Source organism: Protopterus annectens, chromosome 13.part0, assembly GCF_019279795.1.
Source record: "Protopterus annectens isolate FY-2018-M chromosome 13.part0, PAN1.0, whole genome shotgun sequence".
NCBI lineage: Eukaryota > Metazoa > Chordata > Ceratodontiformes > Protopteridae > Protopterus > Protopterus annectens.
This window is the reverse complement of record NC_056747.1, coordinates 1074615975-1074633525: the sequence shown is the minus strand read 5'-3', so window position 1 is coordinate 1074633525 and position 17551 is coordinate 1074615975. Positions and strand designations below refer to the sequence as shown.

General features: G+C 35.9%; 1 protein-coding gene across 1 annotated transcript in view; it reads left to right on the top strand.

The window, feature by feature from the left end:
- LOC122788123 (acid-sensing ion channel 2-like) overlaps positions 1–17551 on the top strand; it is a 1562929-nt gene that overhangs the window by 664887 nt on the left and 880491 nt on the right. The gene's annotated exons all lie outside the window — the stretch shown is intronic.

Below are 17551 nucleotides of genomic sequence, written 5' to 3'. Positions count from 1 at the left end.
GTATATATTATAATCATATGTATAAATATGTACACCTTATGCATGGCTACTCTTGTTTATCACAGTAACAGGAAGGATATGGTAATGGTTGTATCAAGAAAAAAGGTCTAAAGCTTTTAGTTAAGCATATGAAGTTGTTCACATCACTGATAATGCAGACCCAGTTTCATATAACTAAGGGTCAACCATTTCCCTCGCCCACTCAGTAAAACTAATCTTGAAAAATGAATTAATAATGTGCATATATATTAGGGCTATTGGAATTATGTATAAAAAAATGAAGTGATGATTTGCAACAGTGTCAATGTTGGGATTATGAAGAAATGCTTGATTTAAGCATTAATTAAAAGATGTACATAATTTAGTGACTGCACAAAGTTAAATGCAGCTATAATGTGTCGTGCATTCAGAGCACAGAATGCCAGCTTTTATTTAAACAGCAACTTGTGTTACTGAGAGCTAATCTTGGAAGCCAAAGAACACTAGTGTTATAAACTAATCTGTTTAAATCTGTATAATCTGAACAGGCTCATGGGACTCAGTTTAGTGTCCTACATGAGAAATACTGAGCTAATAAACACTATTCCCCAGTAGTTGTTTCTATGTCACTTATAAATAAATAAATAAAACAAGGGAAAGTATTTTGAGATAAAACAAATACCTTGTCTTTATGGTAGGTAAAAAGGAAAAGTACCCAAGTAAATAAAATGATTATTAGCAATGAATGAGAAAGTATTCCAGTATAGAGAACTGAACAGCCAAGCCTTCTTGATCAGAATTCAAAAGGGCTGCCAGCTGCAAGTTCCCTTGAGTTAGTTGCAATGTACATGGGGTATGTTAAAAAAACTTATCACGGATTACTAATTAAATCCAGATATCTGTAATCATTATATAAGTAAAGCATAAAACAGTATGCACACTGAGAATTTTGAACAGTGTTTATGGCAACTGGGGAGAAATAGTCAAGTAATGGGACCCTGTAATGGCTGCGTGTGGGGGGTGACTCCGTGGGTGGAGGGGGTGGGGCTGTGTGGGCTGGGCTCTGGGTTTGCACCCCCCTGCAAAACATCCTGCGGGCTCTCTTGCAGGCTGCACATGGTTTTAAATTCTCGATAGTACATCAGGTTGTGAAGGATGCCAGAGGGGGACCTTGGAAGTTGAATTTGGAGAATAAAGAAACATGGTGGCAAATCCCCCCCCCCCCCCGGTCTAAATTATATGACATCAGTAAACAGTCTCTTAAAATTAAAAGTGTATGAAAGATAAGAAAGAAAATGAATTAAGTAAAATAAGTGAATGTTTTAGGAGGTTTTATAACATTATGTATGAATATATGTTTAAGAAGATGTTTTAATTATGTGGTATGAACATCTATTAAGTAACAAAAACCTGTTACACGAGCAATAAAGGTCTTCCTCCCACAGAATTCCAAAAGGATAAAGTCCACCAGTAAAGTTATGTAATCGATTTATTTTCACACGAAACAAAAAACAAAAAATCTTAGCGCTTTCGTCTCCCTCCGGAGACTTCTTCAGAGATGAATTAAAACCACAAAATGCATCAGTTTTTATACTTTATCTAGTGGGCTGGTCAATAGGTTAATTAATTGATTAACACATTTCATTCATTTCCTTCTAAAAGTGAAAAGCACACTGTTTTCATTGTGTGTAGAAAATACAGTTTTCTCACAGAAAACATTGGTCTTTAAATTCAGTTATCAAATGTCTGTCTACAAATTCAATATAAATATAAAATATATAACGTTATATTGAATATATCAAAATATGTTGCAATATATTAAATCATAAGTACATTTAATATACTTATTATGTTGTAGAAAAAATGAATGCAAAAAGATCAACATAACTTTCAATGCTCCTTCTAATAAATGAATACAAGTAGATCCACACAACAGTATGTCGTACCAAAACCTTAAGACATAAACAGTGGGAGACCACTGTTAACATACTAAAAAAGAAACACTCATATCCTGTTAAATATATATATTACATACAATCATAATGATAATATTAGTATAAATGGTATGAATAGTATAAAAATTGTATAAAAATACAAAATGTAGAAATATAAATGATAAAAATACAAATAATGTATACATATGGAAAAATGTATGTATACACATAATGTGCACACAAAAAACATATCTACATATACATACCCATACACACACACATATATATATATATATATATATATATATCTATCATGTACCCACACATCTACAAACCCACACACATAAACACACATGTATAGCCAAATACATACACCCCTCCCCATGCATACACATACCCCCACATGCATATAACTGTTCTTAATGTTAATTCAATAATTTAATTTAATATAAATATACAATATGATATTGTTAAAATGTCCACCTATCTATACAAAATATGATTGTTTGATTATTGTTTCAATTCCTAACTATTATTCAACTTTTTTACAGCCCTTTTAGGATCAGCAGCAAAAATGTTTAAAACAGGTGAAATAGATATGTGGTCATTTAATCCTTTCCCCCCACATGCATCCAAACGCAATTGCCACATCATTTCCTTATATTCTAACTTTGTTTCCCAGTCCCCACCTCTTTCAGGGTGTCCAACCACTTCTAATACCCAGAATTTGAAATTAGCCTCCTTGCAACACATCAGGTGCCTATATAATGCATTATTCACATTTTGCTTGTTGATATCCCTTATATGTTCGTATATTCTGGCTCTAAAATGTCTCTCAGTTTTACCCACATAATATTTTAAACACACCTTACAAAAAGCCAAATAAACCACACCCTGAGTATAACAACTACTATAATTCTTAGCTTTCAAAGTAATTCCTACGCTAGCTATTGTCAAATTCTTTTGTTCTGCAATGAAAGAGCACTGGGCACACCGTCCACATTTAAAAGTTCCCCGTTTTCTATTTGCACCTATAACTGTATTGGTTTTGTTAGTCTTGTAATGTTCCAGCATATTCTTTATATTCCTATTCCTCCTGTAACTATATTTTATATTCTTCTGAAATATATTAGTTTTACCATACATTCCGTTGAACATCCTCCATGTCTTGTCTATACATTTTCTTAGCCACCCCATACCTTTGTGGTAAGTTAATGTAAGGAAGGGTAACCCATCATTTATATTACTATTCTTACTAATTACTTGTCTGTTTTTTTGCATTTCATTAGCTGTAGAAGTATCGTTTTCCTCTAATAGATCCGATAAGTCCCTCTTTTTAATAGTAAGTAATGGTCCATATCTATTTTCATTTCTTCCTTTTAGAACGTACTCTGCTACCTTATCAATAACTCTTGATGGATAGCCTCTCTCCTGAAACATCTGTTCTACATTTTTAATTTCCATGATAAAATCACTGTCACTTGAAATCATTCTTGCCATTCTAATCATTTGCCCTTTTACAATGTTCTTTTTTAAGAACTGGGGGTGATCACTACTGTAATGTAGGTAGGCATTAGAAAAATGCTTTTTCCGATAAATATTGGATTTATAACAACCATTATAATAATCTTTCTCTAATTGAACATCTAAAAAGTGGATGGCATCCTTTCCAGTCTCAAAAGTAAATTCTAAAAAATTAGTAGTATGACTTATATACCTTATAAATTCGTCAATTGTATTCTCTGCTCCTTCCCATACAATAAAAATGTCATCCAAGAACCTAAAATATTTTATTATATGGTTTTTGTATATGCAAGGGAAGATAAAATTTAACTCCCAATACAACATCACAATATTGGCATATACTGGTGCACAGGCTGATCCCATGGCAACACCTTCCTTTTGATGGTAATACTCCCCCTGGAAGTAAAGATAATTATATTTTAAAATAAGTTCCATATTTTCCAGAATCACTCTATATTCGTCATGTGTAAGACCATCTGTTCCTATTATAATCTCATCAAACCATTTTAACCCTTCATCATATGGAATGACTGAGAACAGATCTTTAACATCAACTGTTAAGAATATATAATCGTTATTGTATGGGCAATTCACAATTTTCTTTAACAAATCCCATGAGTGAATAAGAATATGTTCAAAACTATTAAAAATATGCTTGAGTTTGTAGTCCACATATATAGCCAAAGGTTGAGTTTTTGAGCCCTGGGAAGACACAATTGGCCGCATAGGGGGATCTTTAATAGATTTGTGTACCTTCGGAATTCCAAAAATAATAGGTATTGCAGGTTTAGGAACACTGAAAAAATTATACACATCTTTGTCAATCAAACCTTGTAGGAGATTGTCCTCATTTATCAGATCAATTTTCTTATACGAAATATTAATTTCATTCTTTGATACAATCTCATATTGATTCTCCTTATCCAAAATTTCCAGCATTTTCCTATTATATTCCCATTTGTCCATTAGTACCACCCCTCCACCTTTATCTGGCTTCTTCACTCTAACTTTGTCGTTTCTTCCAAACTCATTTAATATATTGAACTCAGTGGGTGTTAGATTGTCTGTCCTTCCCATATTAATATCTTTTCGATTTTTATTGTATAAATACCTATTGTTCTTCATGACACATTTTTCAAAATTAAATAGTTCTTTCTGTAATGGTGGGTTGTAGGTACTAGATCTTTTTAATTTTGACATACTGCCTTTATTATCTTCGTATGTTTTGTCCTTAAAATTATGAATAAAATTTAATTTCCTTGTATATAACTTAATATCTAACAAAATATTGTCCAAAGGTGGCATACTACTAGGAACAAAACTAAAACCTTTTATAAATAAATTAAAATAGTCATCACTAATCTGAATGTCTGTATAATTAAATATATTAAAATTGTTAAAAGAATTTATAATACTATTGTCATCAGTCTCTTGATTAGTGCTCTCCTGTCTCCCAATTGATGTCTCTTCCGCATTACTTAAAACACTACTAGTAGTTAATGTTGCGGTCTCCCTGTATACTGATTGTTGTTTTCCGCTATCTGTGCATATGTTGGTTGTACATTCCGGTTTCTTATTCTTTCTAATCTCCTCGGTTCGTCTATTTCTAAAGGGATTACATCCCTCCGGTTAAACCTACTTTCATTGCCTTCATATCTTTGATAATCAGTACTGCCAGTAGCTTGCCATTCATTATAAAACTGTTCTCCATCCCTAAATTCATAGTTTCTCTGATATTGGTTATTATTGTAATGCTTACTAGCAGAGTGGTAATTTTTCTTTTTATAGTTCAAATCTGGTCTCCTGTCACAATAATATGCTAGATTTAATTCATATTCCTTTAAATCTCTTTCTATTTTAGACAGTTTTCTATTCAGTACTGATTATCAAAGATATGAAGGCAATGAAAGTAGGTTTAACCGGAGGGATGTCATCCCTTTAGAAATAGACGAACCGAGGAGATCAGAAAGAATAAGAAACCGGAATGTACAACCAACATATGCACAGATAGCGGAGAACAACAATCAGTATACAGGGAGACCGCAACATTAACTACTAGTAGTGTTTTAAGTAATGTGGAAGAGACATCAATTGGGAGACAGGAGAGCACTAATCAAGAGACTGATGACAATAATATTATAAATTCTTTTAACAATTTTAATATATTTAATTATGCAGACATTCAGATTAGTGAAGACTATTTTAATTTATTTATAAAAGGTTTTAATTTTGTTCCTAGTAGTATGCCACCTTTGGACAATATCTTGTTAGATATAAAGTTATATACAAGGAAATTAAATTTTATTCATAATTTTAAGGACAAAACATATGAAGATAATAAAGGCAGTATGTCAAAATTAAAAAGATCTAGTACCTACAACCCACCATTACAGAAAGAACTATTTAATTTTGAAAAATGTGTCATGAAGAATATTAGGTATTTATACAATAAAAATTGAAAAGATATTAATATGGGAAGGACAGACAATTTAACACCCACTGAGTTCAATATATTAAATGAGTTTGGTAGAAACGACAAAGTTAGAGTGATGAAGCCAGATAAAGGTGGAGGGGTGGTACTAATGGACAAATGGGAATATAATAGGAAAATGCTGGAAATTTTGGATAAGGAGAATCAATATGAGATTGTATCAAAGAATGAAATTAATATTTCGTATAAGAAAATTGATCTGATAAATGAGGACAATCTCCTACAAGGTTTGATTGACAAAGATGTGTATAATTTTTTCAGTGTTCCTAAACCTGTAATACCTATTATTTTTGGAATTCCGAAGGTACATAAATCTATTAAAGATCCCCCTATGCGGCCAATTGTGTCTTCCCAGGGCTCAAAAACTCAACCTTTGGCTATATATGTGGACTACAAACTCAAGCGTATTTTTAATAGTTTTGAACATATTCTTATTGACTCATGGAATTTTTTAAAGAAAATTGTGAATTGCCCATACAATAACGATTATATATTCTTAACAGTTGATGTTAAAGATCTGTTCTCAGTCATTCCACATGATGAAGGGTTAAAATGGTTTGATGAGATTATAATAGGAACAGATGGTCTTACACATGACGAATATAGAGTGATTCTGGAAAATATGGAACTTATTTTAAAATATAATTATCTTTACTTCCAGGGGGAGTATTACCATCAAAAGGAAGGTGTTGCCATGGGATCAGCCTGTGCACCAGTATATGCCAATATTGTGATGTTGTATTGGGAGTTAAATTTTATCTTCCCTTGCATATACAAAAACCATATAATAAAATATTTTAGGTTCTTGGATGACATTTTTATTGTATGGGAAGGAGCAGAGAATACAATTGAATTTATAAGGTATATAAGTCATACTACTAATTTTTTAGAATTTACTTTTGAGACTGGAAAGGATGCCATCTACTTTTTAGATGTTCAATTAGGGAAAGATTATTATAATGGTTGTTATAAATCCAATATTTATCGGAAAAAGCATTTTTCTAATGCCTACCTACATTACAGTAGTGATCACCCCCAGTTCTTAAAAAAGAACATTGTAAAAGGGCAAATGATTAGAATGGCAAGAATGATTTCAAGTGACAGTGATTTTATCATGGAAATTAAAAATGTAGAACAGATGTTTCAGGAGAGAGGCTATCCATCAAGAGTTATTGATAAGGTAGCAGAGTACGTTCTAAAAGGAAGAAATGAAAATAGATATGTACCATTACTTACTATTAAAAAGAGGGACTTATCAGATCTATTAGAGGAAAACGATACTTCTACATAATGAAATGCAAGAAAACAGACAAGTAATTAGTAAGAATAGTAATATAAATGATGGGTTACCCTTCCTTACATTAACTTACCACAAAGGTATGGGGTGGCTAAGAAAATGTATAGACGAGACATGGAGGATGTCCAACGGAATGTATGGTAAAACTAATATATTTCAGAAGAATATAAAATATAGTTACAGGAGGAATAGGAATATAAAGAATATGCTGGAACATTACAAGACTAACAAAACCAATACAGTTATAGGTGCAAATAGAAAACGGGGAACTTTTAAATGTGGACGGTGTGCCCAGTGCTCTTTCATTGCAGAACAAAAGAATTTGACAATAGCTAGCGTAGGAATTACTTTGAAAGCTAAGAATTATAGTAGTTGTTATACTCAGGGTGTGGTTTATTTGGCTTTTTGTAAGGTGTGTTCAAAATATTATGTGGGTAAAACTGAGAGACATTTTAGAGCCAGAATATACGAACATATAAGGGATATCAACAAGCAAAATGTGAATAATGCATTATATAGGCACCTGATGTGTTGCAAGGAGGCTAATTTCAAATTCTGGGTATTAGAAGTGGTTGGACACCCTGAAAGAGGTGGGGACTGGGAAACAAAGTTAGAATATAAGGAAATGATGTGGCAATTGCGTTGGATGCATGTGGAAAGGATTAAATGACCACATATCTATTTCACCTGTTTTAAACATTTTTGCTGCTGATCCTAAAAGGGCTGTAAAAAAGTTGAATAATAGTTAGGAATTGAAACAATAATCAAACAATCATATTTTGTATAGATAGGTGGACATTTTAACAATATCATATTGTATATTTATATTAAATTAAATTATTGAATTAACATTAAGAACAGTTATATGCATGTGGGGTATGTGTATGCATGGGGAGGGTGTGTATGTATTTGGCTATACATGTGTGTTTATGTGTGTGGGTATGTAGATGTGTGGGTACATGATATATATATATATATATATATATATATATATATATATGTGTGTGTGTATGGGTATGTATATGTACGTATGTTTTTTGTGTGCACATTATGTGTATACATACATTTTTCCATATGTATACATTATTTGTATTTTTATCATTTATATTTCTACATTTTGTATTTTTATACAATTTTTATACTATTTATACCATTTATACTAATATTATCATTATTATTGTATGTAATATATATATTTAACAGGATATGAGTGTTTCTTTTTTAGTATGTTAACAGTGGTCTCCCACTGTTTGTCTTAAGGTTTTGGTACGACATACTGTTGTGTGGATCTACTTGTATTCATTTATTAGAAGGAGCATTGAAAGTTATGTTGATCTTTTTGCATTCATTTTTTCTACAACATAATAAGTATATTAAATGTACTTATGATTTAATATATTGCAACGTATTTTGATATATTCAGTATAACGTTATATATTTTATATTTATATTTATACTGAATTTGTAGACAGACATTTGATAACTGAATTTAAAGACCAATGTTTTCTGTGAGAAAATTGTATTTTCTACACACAATGAAAACAGTGTGCATTTCACTTTTAGAAGGGAATGAATGAAATGTGTTAATCAATTAATTAACCTATTGACCAGCCCACTAGATAAAGTATAAAAACTGATGCATTTTGTGGTTTTAATTCATCTCTGAAGAAGTCTCCGGAGGGAGACGAAAGCGCTAAGATTTTTTTGTTTGGTGTGAAAATAAATCGATTACATAACTTTACTGGTGATCTTTATCTTTTTGGAATTCTGTGGGAGGAAGACCTTTATTGTTCGTGGAACAGGTTTTTGTTACTTGGTGTGACAACAATTTTTTGGTGCTTTGTGCTTTGAACATCTATTGGCTGGTAGTAACGTGACATTTTTAAAGTAATATAAATAATGAACTGGTGTATTAGGAGGTTATCTGAAAAAGTTTGGTGATTCAACTAAACGAATGCACTAATAAAATTGTTCTGAAGAATATTTTGTGCCTTGTTTCCACTGTCAGTCAACTATTGGTTTTGGTCGTTGGTCAGTATTGACATTGGGTGTTTGTAGTTTATGATGGTACCAAATTACAATCATCTATAAACTTGTTCCACCATGAACCCAATTGACTCTAGTAGGACCAGCAAGTTAACTCATTCAACCCAACTTCACTTCTTCCATTGTTTTCAAAAATATTAGGAGAGTAGCTATGGGCTCCTTAGTAAAAAAAACTAACATGGATTATGCAAAGGGGAATAAAATCTTACCTTTTACTCCTGCCCTTACCAATAACACGTTCTTTAATATAGATAAAGGACAATTAACTAGCATTATAAACACACTTGTTAATAGCATTTGACCCTAGTTAGCATATAGGATTATCCTCTGAACTTAGACTGGCAGGTCTAAGTAATACTTCAAGCAGTTGGCTTCGAAGCTACCTTAACAAATCTTTCCTGCCAAAGACTATTCATACAATTTCACAATCAATTATAGCCACAGTGAATGTCTCTCATGGATCAGTTTTGGGGTTATTATTATATACTTCTTTTGATAATGTATCTGAAAGAACCTCCTCAGAATCTCTGCTCCTATTTTATTCAGATATTATTTATTCATATTTATTTGTTTTTTTAACCGTGGGCTTGACCCTCTTCAGCCACAGCCCAAGCCAAAAGGCAGTCACAACAAAAATGAAAAAGTGTACTGTAAAAGAATCAACAAAATGAGTGAACAAATCAGCCAAAAGAATGAACATCAGATAGATAATTAAGTAAAAGTGCAAGAATAAGCAACAGACCTGTGATCACCTCGCTCATGGCTAAATCAGGCAGTTCAGCTTACCAAGCCCTATCTAAAAAATCTTGGAAAACTGTACCATAAGACACAAGGCCTTAGCCAGAAATTCAAGAAATTGGCACCCTTGTTATATGTCAGACAAAGAAGTCTTTAACAATTTATGAAACAGCTAAGATCTTGAGTTCACATGAGAGCTTTTATAGTTTATTTTAAGTTAACTACCTCAGTGTCTGGCTACTTTGCCTTTACCATCTTTTCAACTCTGAAATATTTAAGGATTTATTATTCTTCCGTTCAACTGTAGACAGACTGAGTCTAGGTTACGTCTTAAATAATGTTTTATTTGGTTCAGCTGTAAGTGCTGAAATTCCAGGTGCTGTTTCAAAGTCATTTACTTAAGTGTCTTGTAGCACACAGAGGCTGATGCCACTACTTGAACTCGAATAGCTGCCGCACCTTACCTGAACGTTTTACTCGAGTTCAAGTGAGGTAATTGCAGCGGTCAAAGAGAGAGGGTTGGAGGGGATGGGGAGGGTACATTAAGGCAGTGATCAGGATGGGGATTTAGGTTTAGGAAGGAGGAGAGGAGTTTTTGGGTTAGGGGGTTAGAAAGCAACAGGGGGTTATGTTTAGGGACGAGGAGGAGAATAGAGGTGATCTGAAAATTTAGGCTTAGGAAAGGGTGTTGGAGATTTATATTTAGAGTTACATTGAGGATGTTAAGTTTTAGGGTTAGGGAGCAAGGTCTTGGGTTAAAGTTAGGGTTCTGGTACGGCTATACAGCTTAATAGAGTTGAGTGTTGGGAGGGCTAGCTAGTTAAGGAAGATCAGGCTAAATGAAGTCAGAGCTCTTGCTGTTTTGTCCAAGTAGCAGTGAGCAATAAAAACGTGGTGAGCACATAAACACCTGGTGTAGGACCATTTTACTCTGGGTGTGCAGTGGGTCTTAGCCTTTTTTCTGATCGACATCTACTCTATCTTCACTGAAACACAGCCTTTTGAAGTTGAAATGGTAGACAAGGTATAGCCTTGTTTGTTCTCTCCAAATGGTCATTGAACGTGTCTGCATTTCTGCTGGTCACTGTATGTCTGAAATGTACAGATTTTTGACACAATATCCAGGTTTTTGCCTCATATTTTTGGTCCATTTTTAATAAAAGTGTGGTTTTCTGGCAAATCAATGGCAAATCATTAAAGACTGAAGTCAGAAAATAACAGACATTTGAGTTTCAGACTTCATACCCTTCAGAAAAGTCATGCTAATGTAAAACCTGTTATTTTATCAACTTTCTAAGTTTGTAAGAGCAGTGTTAAAAAAGTCCATATTCTGCGCCCTTTGTCCCCCATTATTCATGGCTTTGGACAGATTTTTAAGTCTAAGTGGTTGAGAGGTATGCTGGTCAAATACACTCTAGTACACTATGGCATCCTTTTGTCTCACTGCATAACCTGGTCACATTGTCTGATTACCTTCAAGGCATATCATGTGACTGTCACTTGGCTGAAGTCTGACTATTTCCCCACTATTCTAATACTTAAATGTTTGTTTGTTTTTTATTTTTTATCTCAAAATTCATTATTGATTGCTTTACTGCATATCTTGACCAGGAAGTCCATGAAAACACAGACATTTTGCAAAGAAGACCTCGGATGTGATATCAGGTGTACAATAATTGAAGTAGTAACAATGGTGAATAATTGCCTTCTGTGAATGAAAAGCAACAGACCTTTTAACTCTTCCTGTTATGGATGAACATTCATATTTTGAGGCTTGATTTACCCCTCTACATGATGTACCTATTTTTAGAGGCATACCCCTATTCTCCTGCTTAATTTTCCCTGACACAACTTTTTGAATCACCCTCATCAGACATGAATTTTGAATCTGTCTAGTTCGCAGAAAATCACAGTATATGATGACCAATATGAGTGACACCAATAATTTAAACAGGACACACATCATTTATTTACTTTTTTTCAGAAGCAAAAATAAATGAGCTTATGTGGTAGAATTTTGTAATACAGTTAATAAAAATCTACAGGTTTTACTGTCTCTTTGATAATATGCTTATATTTTGCATAATTTTGTCACTATCTTGTTTTTTAAGCATGTTTCTAAATAGAATCTTATAGTCCTAGTGGAAACAGGAAGAGCTGTTTGTCATTTGGTGTTCAAATTTTATGCTAATTAGATGTCCAGATTTTTGGCAACATTGCTACTTTGCAAAAGCTTTTGTTCTTATTGTCATTATCTACAGGTGAAGAATGACTACCAATGAAAACAGTGTTTGTCATCTTTCCTAGGCAAATAACATGGCTTGTAATAGACAGCGCAAACTATATTCTAAAATTTGCAAGAAAGCAGGAAAAAGATGATAATAAAATACATCAGATAACTCCCTAGCAACATTGCTTATTTGCAGTAATCAGATAGGTGTGCAGTCTGTAATTCTCTCTATTCCAGTGGCAACAAAGGTATTTGCAGCCCTTAGAATCTTAGCTACAGGTACCTTTCAGAGACCATCAGGGGACATGCCGAGGTTTCACAGGCATCAGTATCCTGGATCCTCCTGTAATTCCTGATTGCTATGCTCCAACATGCCAATGACCACATATATTTCCCCATAGTTCTATGGGGTGGGCCAGAATTTACAGGAGTGCTACTGTGTAGCACACCACCCTGAAGAATTGGATGCCATAGATTGCACACATGTAGAAATTAATGCACCACCTGGAGAACAGGGTAGGTTCTACATTAACAGAAGGGGCTGCCACACTAAGTCATGTGTAATGCCAAGGGAATAATCTTGATCATGCATGCTTGCAACCCTGGCAGTTACCACGACTCGTATATCTGGCACACCCCCCCAACTGTGCAAGATGTTTGCTAGGGAGTATATCCCACAGGGACATTTACTGGGGGATGCAGGCTATGCACTGGAACCATGGCTGGTGAGACTCATTCGAAATGTACACAACATCCATGGAAGAATGCCATAATGAGGCACATGCTCAAACAAGAAATATCATAGAGCATGTGTTTGGGCTGCTAAAGTCACAGTTCCAGTGCCTTGATAATCTGGGAGAGTTCTGCAGTACAATCCATGGATAGTATGTGCCATGCTACACAACATAATCCTGAGAAAACAGCTTCAGTGGGATCAGCAAGAGGAAGGGGCACACATCCCGCCACTAATGCCAAGGTCACCACAACCACAGGCAGGTGAGGAGTCACAGGGGGAACCACCAGGTGCTGTGGGTGTAGGCAGACGTAGGCATGATCAGTATGCCCTTGCATTGGCTAATAGCATAGCATGCTCATTCAGGCCTAAAACCTTCCTCCTATTCACATGCATATAGTAACACTGATGCCAAGCAACTCGCACAACCTTTACCTCCCTTTGTATATATAGAAACACTGATGTGAGGCAACTCACACAACCTTTACCTACCCATGTATTGGCCTCATACTGCCTGCATCAGACAAAGTCAGCCCCGAACTAAAACTGTCAACTGCTGCATTTACAAGGTGAGACCTGAACCTAGACTGTGTTGTTTAATAATATGACTGTGTGGCATATCCTTGTTTTCATTATGTGGTCTGGTAAGCTAGTTAAAGGTGTGAGATCTGTACAGAACGTACCTTAACATGTGTCAGCAGAGACTTATTTTACTTGTGTGTAAGTAGTAGACCTTAGGCATCAAAGATTCTTACAGTCATACCTCTCAAAAGTACTGATGATCACTGCATGTCCTCAGTTTAGCACCATATGTTTATATTGGAAAATGATTAAAGAAAGAAGTTAGAAAGTAATGATACACATTGCAGTTTCTGACTTTACAACCCTTAAAAGATCATTCACTATAAAGTTGGGAAATTTTGATGCCATCAACTGACTAACTTTCTAAGGCCAATATAAGTCAAAGTTACAACTACCGGTTCAACACCACAAATGCAGACATACTAAACACTAAGTTAGCTATGCCTCCTGAGCATCAGACACAAAGCTTTGTATCCCTGAATCCAAAAGATAGATAAAAGGGACATGGCACAGTTATTGTCACTTGTGTATGGTGTTGTGTGAGGGGACAGGAAGCCTAGGCTGACACACAAGGTCTGTGAGTGTGCGTGAGTAAGAAAGAGAAGCAGGCAGACAGTTGGATACACCAACAATGGCCAGAGAGACAAAATGACTAACTGTTGTGTATGTCTGTAGGGGTCCTCCAGGTGAAATTGATGTGCAAGTGTCTGAATGAACACAGCCAAGCACTGTACTGGCTCTATGTCTTGGTATGTCAGACAGGTGTGAGCTATGCATGATAGAGGTAGCAGTTCATTATTTTTGTCCCCAACCACAAAAATTGGCTCTGCCAAAAGTTACACTGGCATGTCCACACCCACGGTCAGATGCAGTGTTGCTACCTGAATGTGACTGATGTCTGCTGGATGAGTTCCCTTCACAGGGATGCCCAGGACGATGACCCCATGGCCTGCCATGTTTGCTTGTGGACAGCACACTCACTAACAGAGCAGTGGAAGTACTGCCACTATGGAAGCATGATCGGGCATGGCCCTGTTGGCTGACAGCAGATGATGTGGCTGACCTGCACCCATGAGGATGCTGTTCCTCGCCCAGCAGATGTTCCATCACAGACACCCCTCATTCCAGTGTGTCATTCATCTGATCCAGTGAATTGGCAACATGGCGGAGGCAGTCATACATGTTAGACTGTGGCACATCCATATCACTGAGCATTTGTCTGGAGCACCTATAGGAACATGCCTGTACCTCCACAATGGCCCTAAACATATATTGAGTGGCACATGAAGATACACCTGCAACAGGTGGAGAAGGGACAACAGGCCCCCTCCGAGCACCCCTGTCAATTCTCCCACACGTTGGCTATGGCCAGACTCAACAGACACTAAAGCCACAGTAGCCACACTTCCCTGATCAATGTTCTTGCCCTCCACCTGTCCAGTATCTGTGGATTCACTGGACTGGGTAGGTGTAGTTCTACTGGCTGTGTCCAGTGGAAATACAGGGGATTGCTGGCTCTGTCAGCTTCCATGTCATATTCAATCTCTGCACCCCCTGACTGTGCCACAGTATGGCCACCATCATCATCAGAGTTTGCTGATAAACTGACATCAGGTAGCACAGGGCCCACACTCCCACTGTCATGATCACCTGTGATAAAAAGCAAGAAACACAGGAATAAATTAAGGTTCCCTGTTATGTTATCACAGATGCAGGTTGTCGAATGCGTCTTTGTCGAACAGTAAAGCATGAAAAGGCAAAATAGCGAAGCAGCTGTTTAGCAAATTCTTTCCCTGGAAAATAATTAGTTTGGCCACTTTCGCTACTTTGCCTTTTCAGCACTATAGTGCAACCTTGGAGTTGGCATATTTAAGTAAGTGGGGTGAAGCCCCCCACATTAAGTAATGTTTTACTGTTGTTTTTTTTTTTTTTTTTTTTTTGTGTTTCGGAACAGCGATAGTTTTCCATTGGAAAATAATCACTGTTCTGAAGTTTCGACGTTGTAAGCTTTCGCTTACATGGGGTTGATTTTCTGTTCGCTCTTCTGAGCATGCGATATGATAATATAGACCTTAAATTAATACCTGCATTACTATAGTGCAATATAGGCTAACAAACTAACAATACTACCACTATTACAGACAGTACAGCAGTACACACAACAGGCCTGAGACCAACATCACATACTACAATATTTCTTTAAATTGCTCAGTAGTACTGACATAAAAATGTTTTCCTTGCCATCTGCAGATGAGATACTCCTCTGGAGCCCAGGCAGTCCTGGAAAAAGTTAAGCAAGATGTAAGAGCCACATCAAAATAATTAAAAGTGCACAGGGGATAATACATTTACCCCTTTATATGTCCATTAACTATACTTTTAACAAGAATGTGGCTGACAACTCCATCCTAAGCTTATAACTGTAGGAATCTTCAACCCCCCCCCCCAAAAAAAAAGACATGATACAGAATTAACTTATTGATTTCAGTTATTTTACTTTATAACAGTATTCAACTGTTTAGATACCAAAGCCTTCCTGGACGCTCCTCCCGGAATATGCTTACGGTCTTGGAAACTATTGCTCCAATATCTAGGACATGCTATACTGCACTCTCCTGGGAGCTGTCTGGATCTTTGCTATTGGCCAGAAACTCTCCATTGCGGTTAGTGGTGATGCCTTAGTAGGCCCTCCCATGGCAACTATTTGGTCATAGCCTACTGCAGCTGCTGTCCTCCATGCAGATGTGATCATGTCAGTGGCCCTGTGGCGCAGCCGCTCGTATATCCTGATGTGGCCACCCATGGCACTGAGATCTTCTACTATCTGTAATGATATTCACATCCTATATGCGATACCTCCCCATTCCCTTTCCAGCAGAAAAGCATCGTGTTACCTAAAGCCATCTACAATCACCTGGTTCTTGGTATCGGTGAAGGGGGTCTCCATGGATTGACACTCCTGGGTGGCATACTCATAGGTGTTGTAAAAGACAACAGAAGGATAATACGCATAAGTATCACATAAGTTCAAAATAACTGTTTCCAGATAAAATAGAAAAAGTAGCCAGTCAGTATTACCCACTCATGAAACATTAAACAGTCTAGAGATGTAAAATACTAACAGGCACGATGCAAAACGAGGAGAGTAACAAGAGCAACATATCCTTGTTTGTGCCATGATAGTAACTCACCTTTGCTCCCCCCCAAAAAAAAGAGCAGTCCTTCCTTGTTTGTGCCATAACAGTAACTCACCTTTGCCCCCCTCCAAAAGATCAGTTCATCCTTGTTTCTGCCATAACAGTAACTCGGCTTTGCTCTTCCCCCACCCAAAACAACTGGCAAATGACCCATTTTGCTAACAAACCATTTTTGAAATGCTAAAAGTAAACTGTCCTTGAAATATTTGTACATATTTATCACACAACATTCCATTTTATTGTATTGCCATTCATGTATAACTATGAAATGGCTTGACAGACATGTCCATGCCATCAGTGCACTTCTAACTAATGCATACAGATAAATGTGTAAAAGCCTTTGCTTCAGATTTTTCTTAAATACATTCCAGCATATGCAGTATGTGGGTGATAAAATAGAAGCAAACCTTCTGAAGTTTAGTACTTCTCTGTACAGATATATCCTGAAGAAAATGTGTTTTATGCAGTCTTCCAAATATATATAACAGTGCTCACCATCAGTTTGCCTGGCTACATGGTTGCCTGTTTATATGATATAGATTCAGGGCTATTAGCCTAGTAAAGATGCAAATGAGATGCATACTCATTAAAATTGCTGAATCCCAAATACTTGGATCCATGTAGGAGATGTAAATATAGTGCAGGCACTCCCTCAGTGTTTGTTATTAATGGATTGCAACTGTGACTGACTACTGTTTGGGAGAAGGAAAACACAACAGCTCTTTAGGCTGCCTTACTTCCACTGAGTGTGTCAGGTTAGATCTAGAAAGTGTTAGATGTAAGGTTGGAAATATAAACAA